We start from the raw sequence: 16,448 nt of genomic DNA, 5'->3' as shown, positions 1-16,448 counted from the left end.
CAGTCAATCCTAAAGGAAATCAGTCTTTCATTGGAAGGACTGATGCTGGAACTGAAGCTCCAGTACTTTGGCCACCTGAAGTGAAGAACTGACTAATTGGAAAAGACCCTGATGCTGGCAAAGATTGAAAGCAGGAGGAGAAGGGGATGACAGAGGATAAGATGGTTGGATGGCATCACCAACTCAATGGACATGAGTCTGAGCAAGCTCTGGGAGTTGGTGATGCACAGGGAGGCCTGGCATGTTGCAGTCCATGGGGTCACAAAGAGTCAGACGTGACTGAGCAACTAAACTGAATGAGGAAGAAGGATGGAATCAGGGTGAGCGGCGGGGCAGCATCCAGGCAGCAGGCAGGCGCCACTGCCGCAAACGGGTCCAGATAGTGGGGTCCTGACATCCTACCCAGCAAAAAGCCACGTGAGTCTGTGTAACTTAAACACTTGTCAAGGCTATTTATAGAAAGATGAAACCCTCCCACACCCAGGAAGGGTACATCTCAGCACTCAGTGCCTCTATCAGAAAAGGGGAAAGTCTGAAGTCATTGACTTCAGTTCTGACCTTTAAACAAATTGAAAAAGAGCAACTGAAAACCAATGTAAGTAGAAGAGAGGAAATAAAAACAGAAAAAGTCGTCAAACAGGATAAAAAACAACAATGAAAACCACTAAAAACCAGAATCTGGTTCAGTAAGATCAATAAAATTGACAAATCTGAGACTGAGGAAGGAGAGAAGACTGAAGTTAACAACATGCGGATGAGAGAGATGACATCATCTCTGATTCTACGGATGATACAGGCCCTGTAGACAACAGCTCGAGGCCACTCAACCTAATAATGCCTAAGGTATTCTAGCAGGCTTGGGGCTGCCTCTCCCTGGGCATATGGCAGTGTCCAGCCATGCCTGGTGCCATTTCTAGGGAAGCGGGAAGGGTCCTGGCAGAGGTGGCCGGCAGGGTGGTGGTGGGTACAGGATGCTACCTGCCTCCCACAGCACCCAGGACAGCCCTGCCCACAGAATTATCTGACCCAAACAGCAATAACAGTGATGAGCTCCTTTTAAACATTAGCCCTACAGTTTTAGAGTTTTGGTCAAAGGCAGAATCTGACAAAAACTGCCCTCAGTGATTCTGCAGGTAAATCCAAGGCATGGTGGCTGCTCTTCCAGGGGTGGGGGTGGGAACCCCCATGCTAATGTCAGAGGCAGCAGATGGTGGTCACAGGTCACTCTGGGGTCACCCCAGGGGGCAGGCGCTGTGTAGATCCTTCCAGGCCATGCGCCGGCTGGAATTTGTCCTGAGAAGCCTGTTCCTCCAAGATTTGGATCTGCCATGGACCACGGCCACGCATGACACCCCTCCTGTGGCCAGAGGAACCCAGCTCCCTGCAGCCCTGCTCCTGTCCCCAGGACACTGCAGTCTGCTGTGTTAGGCATCCGGGTCCCCAGGGGAGGACCATCCAGCAGGGAGTGAGTTGTCCATGGAGACCTGGGGATGCCCCTGGAGACTGGGTCGGGATAAGGAGCTGGGAGTGACTCAGGCTGCTGACTGATGGGCAGCAAGGATGCATGTGGACCGCAGTCTCAGGACACAGTGGAGCTCCTACTACGAGTGGAAGAAGAGGGTCAGACCAGAGGTCCTCTGAATCCCCCAGTGGCACCCCTGCATCCACTGGAGAAGCTCCTGGGACCTGCAAAGACCCACATGGGCAGAACCACCCAAACTCAGGCCTCTGAAGGATGAAGAGTATCACTCACCGGTGCCGAGAGGGTCAGGGTCTCAGGCGAGCAGAGTTGCTGGCCCTGGGACCAAGGGGGCGTGGAGTAGGGGAGGCGGGGATGGGAGCCCCCCAGAGACCAGAGCGCCCATCATCCCTTCCCCCAGCTTTTCTTGTCCTGTATATATTTATAATGAAAACTGAAACAATCTGAGCAACCCGTACCTAGTGTCTGCAAGGCTGTGTTGGCTGCAGTCATCACATCGGGCACAGACAGCAGGCAGGTCAGGCTGAACTCTGTCCCCAGACTATTGACCAGGAGTGAGATTGTGTGATGAGTGAGACCAGGGGACCCCACTGGGGACAAAAGTAAGTGTATTTCCATTTCATACAGGACGGTGCATTGAAAACACCGAGTTCTATGGCTGCGTGGGGACAAGCAGAGGGACCCTGGAGTGGACCAGGGTCCAGTGTCATGGGGGTAAGGACCAGGGCCCAGCACCATGGGCACCCCGCATTTCTGAAGCTCTTTGTACACCACTGACACTGTCATTTCTGGGGTTGACCCCTCTCCAAGGGCAACAGGAACACAGAGAACAACAAAAGCGCTTTCCAGCCTTCCCCACAGTGAGACACAGGCAGGACCCTACATCTGGGCCCAGGCCCTGCCCTAAGGTGGGGTGAACACCCCGAGAAGGGGCTCCTGTGTGGGCTCCCCAGTGTCCCCTGGTGGCCTCGTGCAGATCCTGTCTGTCCAGGCCCGTCTAGAGGCCCATGACGTGCCCAGCATCTCTTTAAATAAAGTCGTTTTCTGTTCACATGAGCCAGAGTGAATTCTCATCTTTGCAGTTAAGCACCTTACCCAATCTTTGGGGAAAATATGCAGTTGCGTCTCATGGGCTGCAGGGCATTTGATGGGAGAGTTGATGAGAGCACTGAAGAGGCATCATGCCTCATCTTTGTTAAACCAGAGGGGGATGTAGATTTTTAAAAAGAGAGAATGAAAAGGCTTGGTCTCCTCAAGGCTCTTACATGAAACTTCCACCAAAAAGCAACCGCGTCCTGGCTATGGAGCCTGACAATCCACATCAGCATCATTTCCTGAGATTATTGGAATGGTAAAAGAAGGTGTTACACGCAAGGTGCAGACATGTGGGGTGTCACCAGGTGAGACCCGGGATGGGAGAGAAGGGATGGGAGAAGGTCACCGGGGCAGGGACAAGGGCCCACTGGAAACCTGACCACATTTCACAGCTTAAATCTCCCCTGCAGTAAAGAATGATATACTATAAATTGCCACATCTTGCCTTGAAAAATCAATTGAAAAGTCACTCTCTCAAAGGCTTCAACTGAGTATTTTATTTATTGGCATCAGGGAAGGTGAAAGGTCACAACTGTGCTCCCGAATGCCCTCCAAATGTGAGCAGGGATGGGTGAGTGGGTGCGGTCCTCCTGTGGTGTCCTGAGCACACAGGGCCCCAGGGGTTTCAGGAGCGAGCAGCGGCAGAAGGTCCCTGACCGCGCATCTGGCTCATCGTCAGCTGAGGGACTTCCTGCCCCTCTCCCCACAAGCACAGCCACCACCAAAAGCACGTGAAAGCCCTTTACAAGCCCGGGAAGGTCACTCAGTGCCCCAGAGAAGCCCTTGCGTGTGTGTCCACAGACCCCTTCTCCCAGCTCACGTGACAGGTGATGCTGCGAGGACCAGAGCCTGGACCTCATCTCATGCTCATTCCCTAGGCCTCCAGCAGCCCCTTCCAGCTTCCCAACCAAGCATACAAGTGCCGCATTTGTGAGTCGCTTACAGACACGCCTCCATCTGAGCCAGAAAATTCTCCACTGGGAGCTGGGAGGCTGCCACAGCACCTACCCTCACCCTCTGGGTCCTTACTCCCCTCACTCCCATCCCCTGCATGCCCTGCATCACCTCCATCCCCCCTGATCACCTCTAGCACCACTACCCCAGCACCTCCCACCGACACCTACGAGGCCGGAGAATGGACGGGCACACAGTACCTGAGCGGTCCCCATGGCGGCAGAGCCGGCGCAGGCCGGGCGATCGAGGGCAGCTGCTGGGAACCTGGGCTGCTACGGCTGGGCCTCGGATGGTGGGAAGGCCTATGATGAGGAATGGATAGAAATGGGGAAAACATGATAAAAAAGGGGGTAAATAACCTCCCTATGGAAAAAGAAACATATGGAAAGTACATTAAAAAAATGACACTGAGCAATAATTAAATCCATCTAGAACAGCAGTATGGCAAGAACTAAGTAGGCAGAGATGCTGTGTATAAAAAATAACACCAGGTATTTTTAAATAAAACCAGGGAACAGAGAACCCTGCAGGCACCCACAGCACGTGGACATTATGCAAGTATGTCTCTTCCCAAACTGGGTTTGAGGTTATGATGAATAGCTTTCCCAACTTCAAAATATTCAACCAAAGAGAAATAATAAAGTCATACTTTAAATCAGGAGTGATGATTCCTCATATAACTTGAGGACAAAAACAACATTTTTGAACTTAGACTGGTTCTGCAAAGAACCAGGCAGATTCCAAGAAACAAAACGACAGTCCCAGGGAATATTAATAACTGATCATTTTATTTCCGGGGAAAAAATTGCTATCCCCAGATAAATCTGAGCACTGCATATTCTAAACAGGTGCTAGTTCATACACTTTGATAAATTATAAAACCTCTGCTCCTTTCTTCACTGCATTTACTGATACACGGCTTGACTGTTTCCCCAAAATGAATCAGATGAAAGAGGGACACACATCTTTGAGGAGACTTGTTTATAACATCACTTGAAAGTGTGCTGTGTCTTTTTCATGCTGAGCTCGTAGGATCACAAATGCTGGCCCACAAGGCACTTCACGTGGCCTGAAAACACCGTGGTCACATCAGGTTAATTTCCACAAATCCAGGAGAACTGAACGTTGTACCATCTGCTGAAAATCCTGTCTTGTCAGCAAAACCTCTGATTAAGCATCAGTCCAATAACGCCATAACGCCACATACTGACTTTCAGAAGCACAACCTAAAACAGGGAGACAACGCGCCACTTCTCATTCCAGCAAACACTCTCCGCAAACCTGATTACAACACACAAACTGGAAACCCAGCCTTGGTTCGTGGCAACCAGTTAACACACTTATGACTGTCGATCTACAGTATATTTTAATTTCAAGTTACTTAATGATAAAATGCCCTATCTTTCCAGAATTGACATTCTGTCCTTCTTGTATTCACTCACTGTATCATTAAGAGTTCTCCATCTCAGTCCAGACTTGGGCAGACCTCTTGTCAATGTACTTAACTGAATTTCACAGACACTGTGTTTTCTAGAAATTGAAGGCTTGTGAAAACACTGCATCAAGTGAGTCTGAGGTAACATTTTCCCAACAGCATTTGGTCACTCTGTGTCTCTGTGTCACATTTTGATGATTCTAAATAGATGGGGAAACAGTGGAAACAGTGTCAGACTTTATGCTTTTGGGCTCCAAAACCACTGCAGATGGTGACTGCAGCCATGAAATTAAAAGACGCTTACTCCTTGGAAGAAAAGTTATGACCAACCTAGATAGCATATTCAAAAGCAGAGACATTACTTTGCCAACTAAGGTCCATCTAGTCAAGGCTATGGTTTTTGCAGTGGTCATGTATGGATGTGAGAGTTGGACTGTGAAGAAGGCTGAGCACTGAAAAATTGATGCTTTTGAACTGTGGTGTTGGAGAAGACTCTTGAGAGTCCCTTGGACTGCAAGGAGATGCAACCAGTCCATTCTGAAGGAGATCAGCCCTGGGATTTCTTTGGAAGGTATGATGCTAAAGCTGAAACTCCAGTACTTTGGCCACCTCATGAAAAGTATTGACTCACTGGAAAAGACTCTGATGCTGGGAGGGACTGGGGGCAGGAGGTGAAGGGGACGACAGAGGATGAGATGGCTGGATGGCATCACTGACTCGATGGATGTGAGTCTCAGTGAACTCCAGGAGTTGGTGATGGACAGGGAGGCCAGGCGTGCTGCGATTCATGGGGTCGTGGAGTCGGACACGACTGAGCGACTGAACTGAACTGAACAATATTTCACACTTTTTCATTATTATGGTATTTGTTATGGTGATCTGTGACTGGTGACCTTTGATGTTACTATTGTAATTGGGGGCATGGGGGCCACGCACGAACTGTCCCTGTATATAACACAGGAACTTGATTGTAAAAAGTGCATGTTCTGACTGCTTCACTGACCAGCCACCCCAACTCTCCCTCTCCTCAGCTCCCTGTCACTCAAGACGCAGCAATACTGAACCAAAACCACTTAACTCTACAAGGTCCACTAAGCGTTCAAGTGAAAGGAAGAGTTGTACAGCTCTTATTTTAAGTCAAAAGCTAAAGCTACCAATAGTATTTTTCACAGAGATAGACCAAATAATTTCACGATTTGTATGGAAATACAAAAACCTCGAATAGCCAAAGCAATCTTGAGAAGAAGAATGGAACTGGAGGAATCAACCTGCCTGACTTCAGGCTCTACTACAAAGCCACAGTCATCAAGACAGTATGGTACTGGCACAAAGACAGAAATATACATCAACGGAACAAAATAGAAAGCCCAGAGATAAATCCACACACCCATGGACATCTTATCTTTGACAAAGGAGGCAAGAATATACAATGGAGTAAAGACAATCTCTTTAACAAGTGGTGCTGGGAAAACTGGTCAACCACTTGTAAAAGAATGAAACTGGAACACTTTCTAACACCATACACAAAAATAAACTCAAAATGGATTAAAGATCTAAATGTAAGACCAGAAACTATAAAACTCCTAGAGGAGAACGTAGGCAAAACACTCTCCAACATACATCACAGCAGGATCCTCTATGACCCACCTCCCAGAATATTGGAAATAAAAGCAAAAATAAACAAATGGGACCTAGTTAAACTTAAAAGCTTCTGCACAACAAAGGAAACTATAAGCAAGGTGAAAAGACAGCCTTCAGAATGGGAGAAAACAATAGCAGATGAAGCAACTGACAAACAACTAATCTCAAATATACACAAGCAACTCCTGCAGCTCAATTCCAGAAAAATAAATGACCCAATCAAAAAATGGGCCAAAGAACTTAACAGACATTTCTCCAAAGAAGACATACAGATGGCTAACAAACACATGAAAAGATGCTCAACATCACTCATTATCAGAGAAATGCAAATCAAAACCACAATGAGGTACCATTTCACGCCAGTCAGAATGGCTGCGATCCAAAAGTCTACAAGCAATAAATGCTGGAGAGGATGCGGAGAAAAGGGAACCCTCTTACACTGTTGCTGGGAATGCAAACTAGTACAGCCACTATGGAGAACAGTGTGGAGATTCCTTAAAAAACTGGAAATAGAACTGCCTTATGACCCAGCAATCCCACTGCTGGCCATACACACCGAGGAAACCAGAATTGAAAGAGACACATGTACCCCATGTTCATCGCAGCACTGTTTATAATAGCCAGGACATGGAAGCAACCTAGATGTCCAACAGTAGATGAATGGATAAGAAAGCTGTGGCACATATACATAATGGGATATTACTCAGCCATTAAAAAGAATACATTTGAATCAGTTCTAATGAGGTGGATGAAACTGGAGCTGATTATACAGAGTGAAGTAAGCCAGAAAGAAAAACACCAATACCGTATACTAACGCATATATATGTAATTTAGAAAGATGGTAATGATAACCCTGTATACTAGATAGCAAAAGAGACACAGATGTATAAACAGTCTTTTGGACTCTGTGGGAGAGGGTGAGGGTGGGATGATTTGGGAGAATGGCACTGAAACATGTGTAATACCATATGTGAAACGAATCGCCAGTCCAGGTTCAATGCATGATACAGGATGCTCGAGGCTGGTGCACTGGGATGACCCAGAGGGATGGTATGCGGAGGGAGGTGGGAGATGGGTTCAGGATTGGGAACATGTGTACACCTGTGGCAGATTCATGTTGATGTATGGCAAAACTAATACAATATTGTAAAATAAAAAAATAAATAAATAATAAAATTTAAAAAATAAAAAATAAATTTTTTAAAAATATAAATAAATCAAAAGCTAAAAATGGCCAAGTTTAGAGAGGAAGGCAGGTCAAAAGCTGACAGAGGCTGAAAGTTAGGCCTCTTGTACCAAACATTTGGCCAAGATGTGAAGGCAAAATTCTGTAAGGAAATTAGAAGTCCTCTTCCAGTGAACACACAAATGCTAAGAAAGAAAAAGAGCCTTACTGCTGATGTGGAGAAAGTTTTAGTGTCTGCTTAGAAGATCAAACCTGTCACAACATCCCCTCAAGCCAAAGCCTCCTCCAGAGCAAGCCCCTATCTCTCTTCAACCCCATGAAGGTTGAGACAGACAAGGAACCTGTAGGAGAAAAGTCTGAAGCTCCCAGAGGGAGGTTAGGTTTAAGGAAAGAAGCCGTTCCCATGACATAAAAGCACAGAGTGAAGCAGCAAGTGCTGATGTAGAAGTTTCAGTGTTATCTGGAAAGCCTAGCTAAGATCATAACTCAAAGTGGCTACACTAACAACAGATCTTCAGTGTAGATGAGACAGCCTTCTATTGGAAGAAGATGCCATCTAGGACCTTCAAAGCAAGAGAGGAAAAGTCAATGCCTGGGTTCAGTGCTTCACAAGACAGACCAACCCTCCTGTCAGGAGCTAATGCAGCTGGTGACTCTAAGTTGAAGCCAGTGCCCCTTGACCATCTGAAAATCCTAGGGCTCTTAGGATTATGCTAAATGTGCTCTGCCTGCGCTCCTGTAAATGGAGCAACAAAACCCGGATGACAGCACATCTGTTTACAACATGGTTTACTGAATATTTGCAGCCCACCATTGAGACCTATTGGAGGAGGAAATGGCAACCCACTCCAGTATTTTTGTCTGGAGAATCCTATGGCCAGAGGAGCCTGGCGGATAACGGCCCATGGGATCGCAAAGAGTTGGACACAATTGAGTGACTAAGCATGCATGAATGCATTAAGACCTATTGCTCAGAAAAAAATAGTCCTTTCAAATTATTCCACTCACTGGCAATGTCCCTGGCCACCCAGGAGCTCTGATGGAGAGGGACAATGAGATGAATGTTATTTTCATGGCTGTTGACACAATATCCATTCTGCAGTCCATGGATCAAGGAGGAATCACTACTTTCAAGTCTTATTATTTAAGAAACACATTTCATTAAAGGCTAAAACTGTATACCATAGACCCCGATTCCTCTGATGGCCCTGGGCAATCAAATCAAGTCCGTTGAAAACCTACTGGAAGGAATTCACGATTCTCAGTGCGATTAAGAACAGTCGTGGTTCATGGGAAGGGGTAAACATATCAACACTAACAAGAGTTTGGAAGAAGTTGGTTCCGACCCTCATGGATGACTCTGTGGAGGTCCAAGACCTCAGTGGAGGAAGGAACTGCAGATGTGGTGGAAACAGCAAGAGAACGAGAATCAGAAGTGGAGTCTGAAGATGGGACTGAACTCTGCATCTCCTGATGAAACCTGAAGGATGAGGAGTTGCTTCCTATGGACGAGCAAAGAGGGCGGCTTCTTGAGATGGAATCTACTCCTGGTGAAGAGGCTGTGACAGTAGTTGAAATGACAAGAGGATTTAGACTACTTCTTAAACTTAGTTGATAAAACAAGAGCAGGGCTTAAGAGGATTGACTTTAAATTTCTTTAATGTTGCTTTTTTAAAAAAATCTTTTTCATATTCATTTCCATTTTGGGTTTATTAAGGATACTGAATATAGTTTCTGTGCTATACAATAGGACTTTGTTGCTTATTAACTTCACTTCTGAAAGAAGTTCTATGGGTAAAATGTTATTAAAAACAACATCATTTTATAACATACAGTACAAGGATTTTTATACAAATTTTGTATGCCCTACATAATCAATGTTCCTACCGATCTAATAGATTTTGTATAATATCTTCCCTTTTCACTGAAATTAAGTCTTGATTTCTAATATTTTACCAATTTTATTTTTCCATATAAACTTAACTAGAAACCCCAGTTTCTAGTTGGGGACTATGGACTAAGAGAAATCACTGTGGCAATGTTACTTTGTTCTATATTTAATATTTCCTTGGGACAACCATGTTTGCTGTGGTTTCTAATCAAACTCTCATTCCTATTGAGAAAGGTCCCTCCCATCACTCCTCCACCTAGAATTTGTCATAAATGGCTACTGTATTGTTTCAAGGTCTTTCAGTATCTACTGATATAACTGTAATTTTTCTATTGTTACATGTTCATCTTATGCATTCTTACAACAGATTCTATTATTGAAATAATCTTACATTTATGGAACAAAGCCTGGTCATATTTAATAAACAGTTATTTCAATGTGCTAATAGTGTGTAAAGCATCTGCCTGCAATGCGGGAGACCTGGGTTCGATCCCTGGGTTGGGAAGATCCCCTGGAGAAGGAAATGGCAACCCACTCCAGTATGCTTGCCTGGAGAATCCCATGGACTACCAGAGAAGCCTGGTAGTCTACAGTCCATGGGGTCGTGAAGAGTTGGACACGACTGAGCGACTTCACTCACTCACTCAATAGTATGTTTATGAATTTATATTTGGTCGCAATTGAAATTAGCCCTTTTCTGATTCATTACTAAATAATGGGATTATTCATTTAAAAGGGTGATATTCATTTTCCTGAAATAGTTTAGATAACATAGAATTATCACTTTCAAAAAGTTTTTGTAGAATTTACCTTTGAAATTGAGTCAGTGCCTTTTTTTCTTATTTATTTTTAATTTAAATGTATTTATTTTAATTGGAATCAGTGCCTTTTATAAAAGTGCATGTATGTATGCTCAGTCACTCAGTTGTGTTCGACTCTTTGCAACCCCATGGACTACAGCCCACCAGGCTCCTCTGTCCTTGGGATTTCCCAAGCAAGAGTACTGGAGTGGGTTGCCATTTCCTTCACCAGGGGATCTTCCTGACCCAGGTATCAAACCCATGCCTCCTTTGTCTCCTGCACTGCAGGCAGATTCTTTAACACTGTGCCACCTGGGAAGCCCTTCATAAAAATACATTTATGAAAAGCTAATTTTCCTATGGTTACTGTTCCAGTCACATTTTCTAATTTTCACTGAGTCAGTTTATGACACTTACATTCAACAAGAAAACCAAACATTTCATCTTGATCTTCTAACTTCTCTGCAAAACTTCCTACAAATTATCATATGGTTCTTTTTTCATCTCTAACTCTTTATATTCTTGAATTTCCTATTTTCTCTATTAATCTTGCCACAAGAAGAGGCCTAATTTTCTCTATTAATCTTGCCACAAGTATATTTATTCTCAGTATATTTTTTGCATGTTCTTGTACACCTCCCAGAACTGTGTGTTGTATTTAATCTACTCCGAGAGTCTGGTTTTTCTCTTTGGCCATGCCATGAATCTTTCAGGATCTCAGTTTCCCAACCAGGACTGAACTTAAGCCATGGCAGTGGAAGCCCACAATCTTAACCATTAGGCCACCAGGGAACTTCCTATTTTTAATGTTTGAGTTTTTTCCATTCATATTTATTGTGATTACTGACAAACTGGGACTTATTTTGTTCTGATAGTTCATGTTATGTTTTCCTTTGTACTTTTTTTTCTGCATTATCATATATAGAATTTTCACTCTACTCTTTTGTACCTATATATTTTATTTCTCCCTTAAAGTTCTAATGCATGTAATTATACACATATTTTTCTAGCAAAACTATCAATGAATCAGTACCTCTAACGTCTTCTTGAACAAAAGACCTTTCATATGCCCTTACCTTCCTCCAAGTGTTCCCTTCCCCCTCCAGAACACACCTTCTCTGATACCACCTGGTGTCTGGTGTTATGTGAATACCAAATATGGCTGCTTATAAAACAGAGAAAATGTATCCTTTACTCTAAAATCAATACTCATAAATGTGTCTTTGCTGTTTTGCATTTTTCTGGGTTCTTTTTTCCTCACTCTCAAAAACATGCCCCTGTTTTCCTCTAAACATGGTCTCTATGTTTTCAACTTGTATGAAGTCCTTGTATGCCTGAAAACATCTTTATTTCACTGTCAATACTGCACGTAGAATTCAAAAAATTTAACAGACATCTCCAGACACCTGTTATTGCTGTTGAGACATATCCTGTCAATCTTTAAGCAATTTCTATTTCCTTGACCATGTCTCTTGAGATTCTGTCTTGATCCCAGAGTCTGTGGTGTTTCACAAAGACAGGTTTTGTTTGCCTTTATTCCAACCTCACAGGTGGTTCAATTTTTCTCTCTGAAAACAATTTTCCTCAGTTTGGAGAAGTATTAGCCATTTGATCAGAAATATTGATTAACCACTTTTTTTCCTGTAATTCCCTTCTTCAGCTTTTCTATTAGATGCATTTTTGCCTTTTGGATCTGTCTACTGCAAAACTGAGAGAAGGCAATGGCAACCCACTCCAGTACTCTCGCCTGGGAAATCCCATGGACGGAGGAGCCTGGGAGGCTGCATTCCATGGGATCGCGAAGAATTGGACGCAAATGGGCAACTTCACTTTCATTCTTCACTTTCATGCACTGGAGAAGTAAATGGTAACCCACTCCAGTGTTCTTGCCTGGAGAATCCTGGGGACAGAGGAGCCTGGTGGGCTGCTGTCTATGGGGTCACAGAGAGTTGGACACAACTGAAGCAACTTAGCAGCAGCAACTGCAAAACTGTGTTTTCTCATGTTCTCTGTTTTTGTGCTTAACTCTAGGAAGTTTCTTCAGCTTGATCTTGTAGTGCACTAATTTTTTTCCAGCTATGCTTGATCCGTGACCATCTACCAAGTTTTCATCTCAAGGGCTATCATTGTAATATTTTTAATTGGTGCTTTTACATAATTATGTATCCTTATTTTTTTAATTTATTTTTAATTTCTTTTTAAATTTTTATTTTATTTTTTTACTTTATTTTACTTTACAATACTGTGTTGGTTTTGCCATATATCAACATAAATATGCCACGGGTGTACACGTGTTCCCAATCCTGAACCCCCCTCTCACCTCCCTCCCCATACCATCCCTCTGGGTCATCCCAGTGCACCAGCCCCAAGCATCCTGTATCCTGCATCGAACCTAGACTGGCGATTCGTTTCTTATATGATATTATACATGTTTCAATGCCATTCTCCCAAATCATCCCACCCTTTCCCTCTCCCAGAGTCCAAAAGACTGTTCTATACATCTGTGTCTCTTTTGCTGTCTTGCATACAGGGTTATCATTACCATCTTTCTAAATTCCATATATATGCGTTAATATACTGTATTGGTGTTTTTCTTCCTGGCTTACTTCACTGTATAATCGGCTCCAGTTTCATCCACCTCATTAGAACTGATTCAAATGTATTCTTTTTAACGGCTGAGTAATATTCCATTGTGTATATGTACCACAGCTTTCTTATCCATTCATCTACTGTTGGACATCTAGATGTCCAACTGTTGCTTCCATGTCCTGGCTATTATAAACAGTGCTGCGATGAACACTGGGGTACATGTGTCTCTTTCAATTCTGGTTTCCTCGGTATGTATGCCCAGCAGTGGGATTGCTGGGTCATAAGGCAGTATCCTTATTTTATAGGTGTCCCAAATGGCATATTCACTAAAAACCCAAGATCTGAAGCAGAGGTCTGAACCCAGGATTCATTCTTTACTAGTAACACATCCTCTGTGCACTTGTTTGCTTATCAGTAAACTGGAGATAATAACAGGACTTACCCTTGAGGTGGTTATAAAGACTAAGCCCTTATTATCCATGTAAACGCCTCAGAACATTGACAGAAACATCTTAAACCTCAACAAATAACAAAAACAAGTGTGGTCTCTGGGGCTAAAGGCATGTACGCAGCCTGTGTGCCATGCCCCTAAGCCAGTAACTACTTCAGTCATATTAGCTCCATCCACATAACTTTTCACTGCCTCTACTGATTCTAAGGGGAAACAAAACTATTCTGAAATTTTTCCTTTTTCATGGCATATGCTTTACTTTACAGATGAAATGTGAAATCTCCCTTCAAAGATGTACCAGGGTTTTTTCTAAGTTCTCTTCTGGTTTCTCCTCTAGATTGACTTTAACAAGAGGTCACCATTCATAATTCAATGTGCTTTGTGATGACTGCCTTCAAATGGCCTTTTTTAACCACCTGCTCCCCACATCCTTCACACTCCAAGCACCCCAAGTCTAGCCTCTGGGCTTCAGAAGGTGGACAGGCAGGCAGCCCCCAAGAAGGACAAGAGGCATCCTGGGATGGGTTGGCCAGAAAAGTGTCGATACCTTGTTGGGTGTGGGAAGGATCTTCAGAGCCCCAGCTCTTCTGAGTGCTCAGCGCTGGGGGGCAGAGTGTCCCCCCAACTCTGGCTGAGTCCGGAGACCCAGAGGGAACAGGTTCAGGTTGCAGAGCACGCACCAGAGGAGGGTCCAACCAGCAGTGTCAGTAAGCTTTTCATGCTCTGCTACTGCTACTGCTAAGTCGCTTCAGTCGTGTTCGACTCTGTGTGACCCCAGAGACGGCAGCCCACCAGGCTCCCCCGTCCCTGGGATTCTCCAGGCAAGAACACTGGAGTGGGTTGCCATTTCCTTCTCCAATGCATGAAAGTGAAAAGTGAAAGTGAAATCATTCAGTTGTGTCCAACTCTTAGCGACCCCATGGACTGCAGCCCACCAGGCTCCCCCGCCCATGGGATTCTCCAGGCAAGGGTACTGGAGTGGGGTGCCTGAAACGTCCTTTAAAATGACACTGTATAATTTCAATGTAAAAATTTTCCATTTTTATTCTTCAGTGCTGAAAAGAATGTTTTAAGAACTCTTGCACACTTCAAGAATGGAAAGCAGAGTATGGTTCAATGTTTATATTTTATATATTTTCCCTAAGAAAGAAACAGATGAAATTATAGGAGTCTACTTTCCAAATCACAAAATAACATTTGCTTAATTACATATGCACATAAGTATAAACATTACACCAGTTACTCTTCACCTAATTTATGGTATCCAAATAATTTCAACTGACCATCCCAAAATACCTCAGTTCTTTTTTGCCTTATAAAAAGGACTATAAACCACCAAGATACATATGTGATAACAGGAACAGCAGATCATATGTGTTTGTGCTCTTGATCCTTTAACAAGACGAGAAAAAAGTATCAAACTCTATTTAGGTGGTTAAAAGGTCATTTTTTTTTTCTTTTTTGGCTGAGTCACGTGGATTGTGGGATCTTAGTTCTCCAGCCAGGGACTGAACTCTCATCCCTGCAATGGAAGTGCAGAGTTCTAACCACTGGACTTCCAGGGAAGTCCCAAGACAATCTTGATTCAAAATAGTATTAAAATAAGGGCATCTTCTATGATAGCTAAGAAGAGGCCATGGCAAAGCACGATGGAACACAGAGATGAGACATGCGTTCTCCTTCTTTTATCAGGGGTCAGCCAATCTTCACTGAATCCCTGCAGCCAAAGTCGGCATCTTCCTCATTTTCCAAAAACCTCAATTAACCAACCACCTTCCTCGCATCCACAGACAAGGCGAGGAAGCAGAGCTTGTTCCCAGAGGTGTATTCTTCTAAATATCACACGCTGAGGTGAAAAAGATCCAGTATACATATTATCAATTCCAATCAGAATTTAATATTTTTCCTCTGGGCATCACATCAGAGGTGCTCATTTAATAGTGAGCTCCCATGTTGAGAGAATGAGATCATCTAACAAAGTTTTAAGAATGTAAGTTAGTGTTAGTCGCTCAGTCGTGTCCGATTCTTCGCAACCTCATGGACTGTAGCCCGCCAGGCTCCTCTGTCCATGGGATTCTCCAGGCAAGAATACTGGAGTGGGCTGCCATTCCCTCCTCCAAGGCACTCTTGCTGACCCAGCGACTGAACCCAGGCCTCCTGCACTGGCAGGCGGATTTTCTGCCACTGAGCCACCAGGGAAGCACACACTTGCTAGCGCAACCAGAACTGTGCCATAGATTCAGCTGTTCACGCACCCGAAGCTGAGTGGCATGGCTGCAATCTGATTTCTCAGCCCAGTTTAGAAGTTTGGGTCTTGCACAGCATCTGGCAGATAATCTCTTATCCCCATCTTTATCACCACTTTGACGGAATCTGTTTACCTTCAAGTGCAAGGGCACGGAGTTGGTTTAATTCCGTTTCTATCTATTCATTTATAACATTTTACTCTATAATTATAGATTTAATTGAAATGTCATAGGCATCTCATTACCAGCAAATCGGGTTCTAAACTGCCTTCTCCAATGACACTACATTTTCTTTGTCACAAACTGGTTTTCCTCATCTCTCCTGCACCTGATTTCTCTTTCCACAAACTCGGTTACCCTCTGCTGTCTGTCTCCTTCCTCCCTGGGAAGAAAGCCAACAGACCATTGTGCGTCCATCAGGGCAGACAGTCCCCACCTCCGTTACCGAACTACACGCCCGGAACCAGCATCACTGCCCTCTGCACTGAGTCACGCTCAGGGGCTGGGGCTTGGCCTTCAGACCTATAGCCCCTCGACACCCCCTATCCCCAACCTCTGCCACGGCTCACATGGAGTGGATGCACAGCCTACAGTTCCAGACACTACACATTCTGGCAGAAGTCTGGGACTCCACTCCCCATGTCTCTGTGAAGTTCACTTCACGTCTATCACCTTGTGT

Source organism: Ovis aries, chromosome 26 (assembly GCF_016772045.2).
Source record: "Ovis aries strain OAR_USU_Benz2616 breed Rambouillet chromosome 26, ARS-UI_Ramb_v3.0, whole genome shotgun sequence".
NCBI lineage: Eukaryota > Metazoa > Chordata > Mammalia > Artiodactyla > Bovidae > Ovis > Ovis aries.
Note: the sequence above shows the minus strand (reverse complement) of the source record.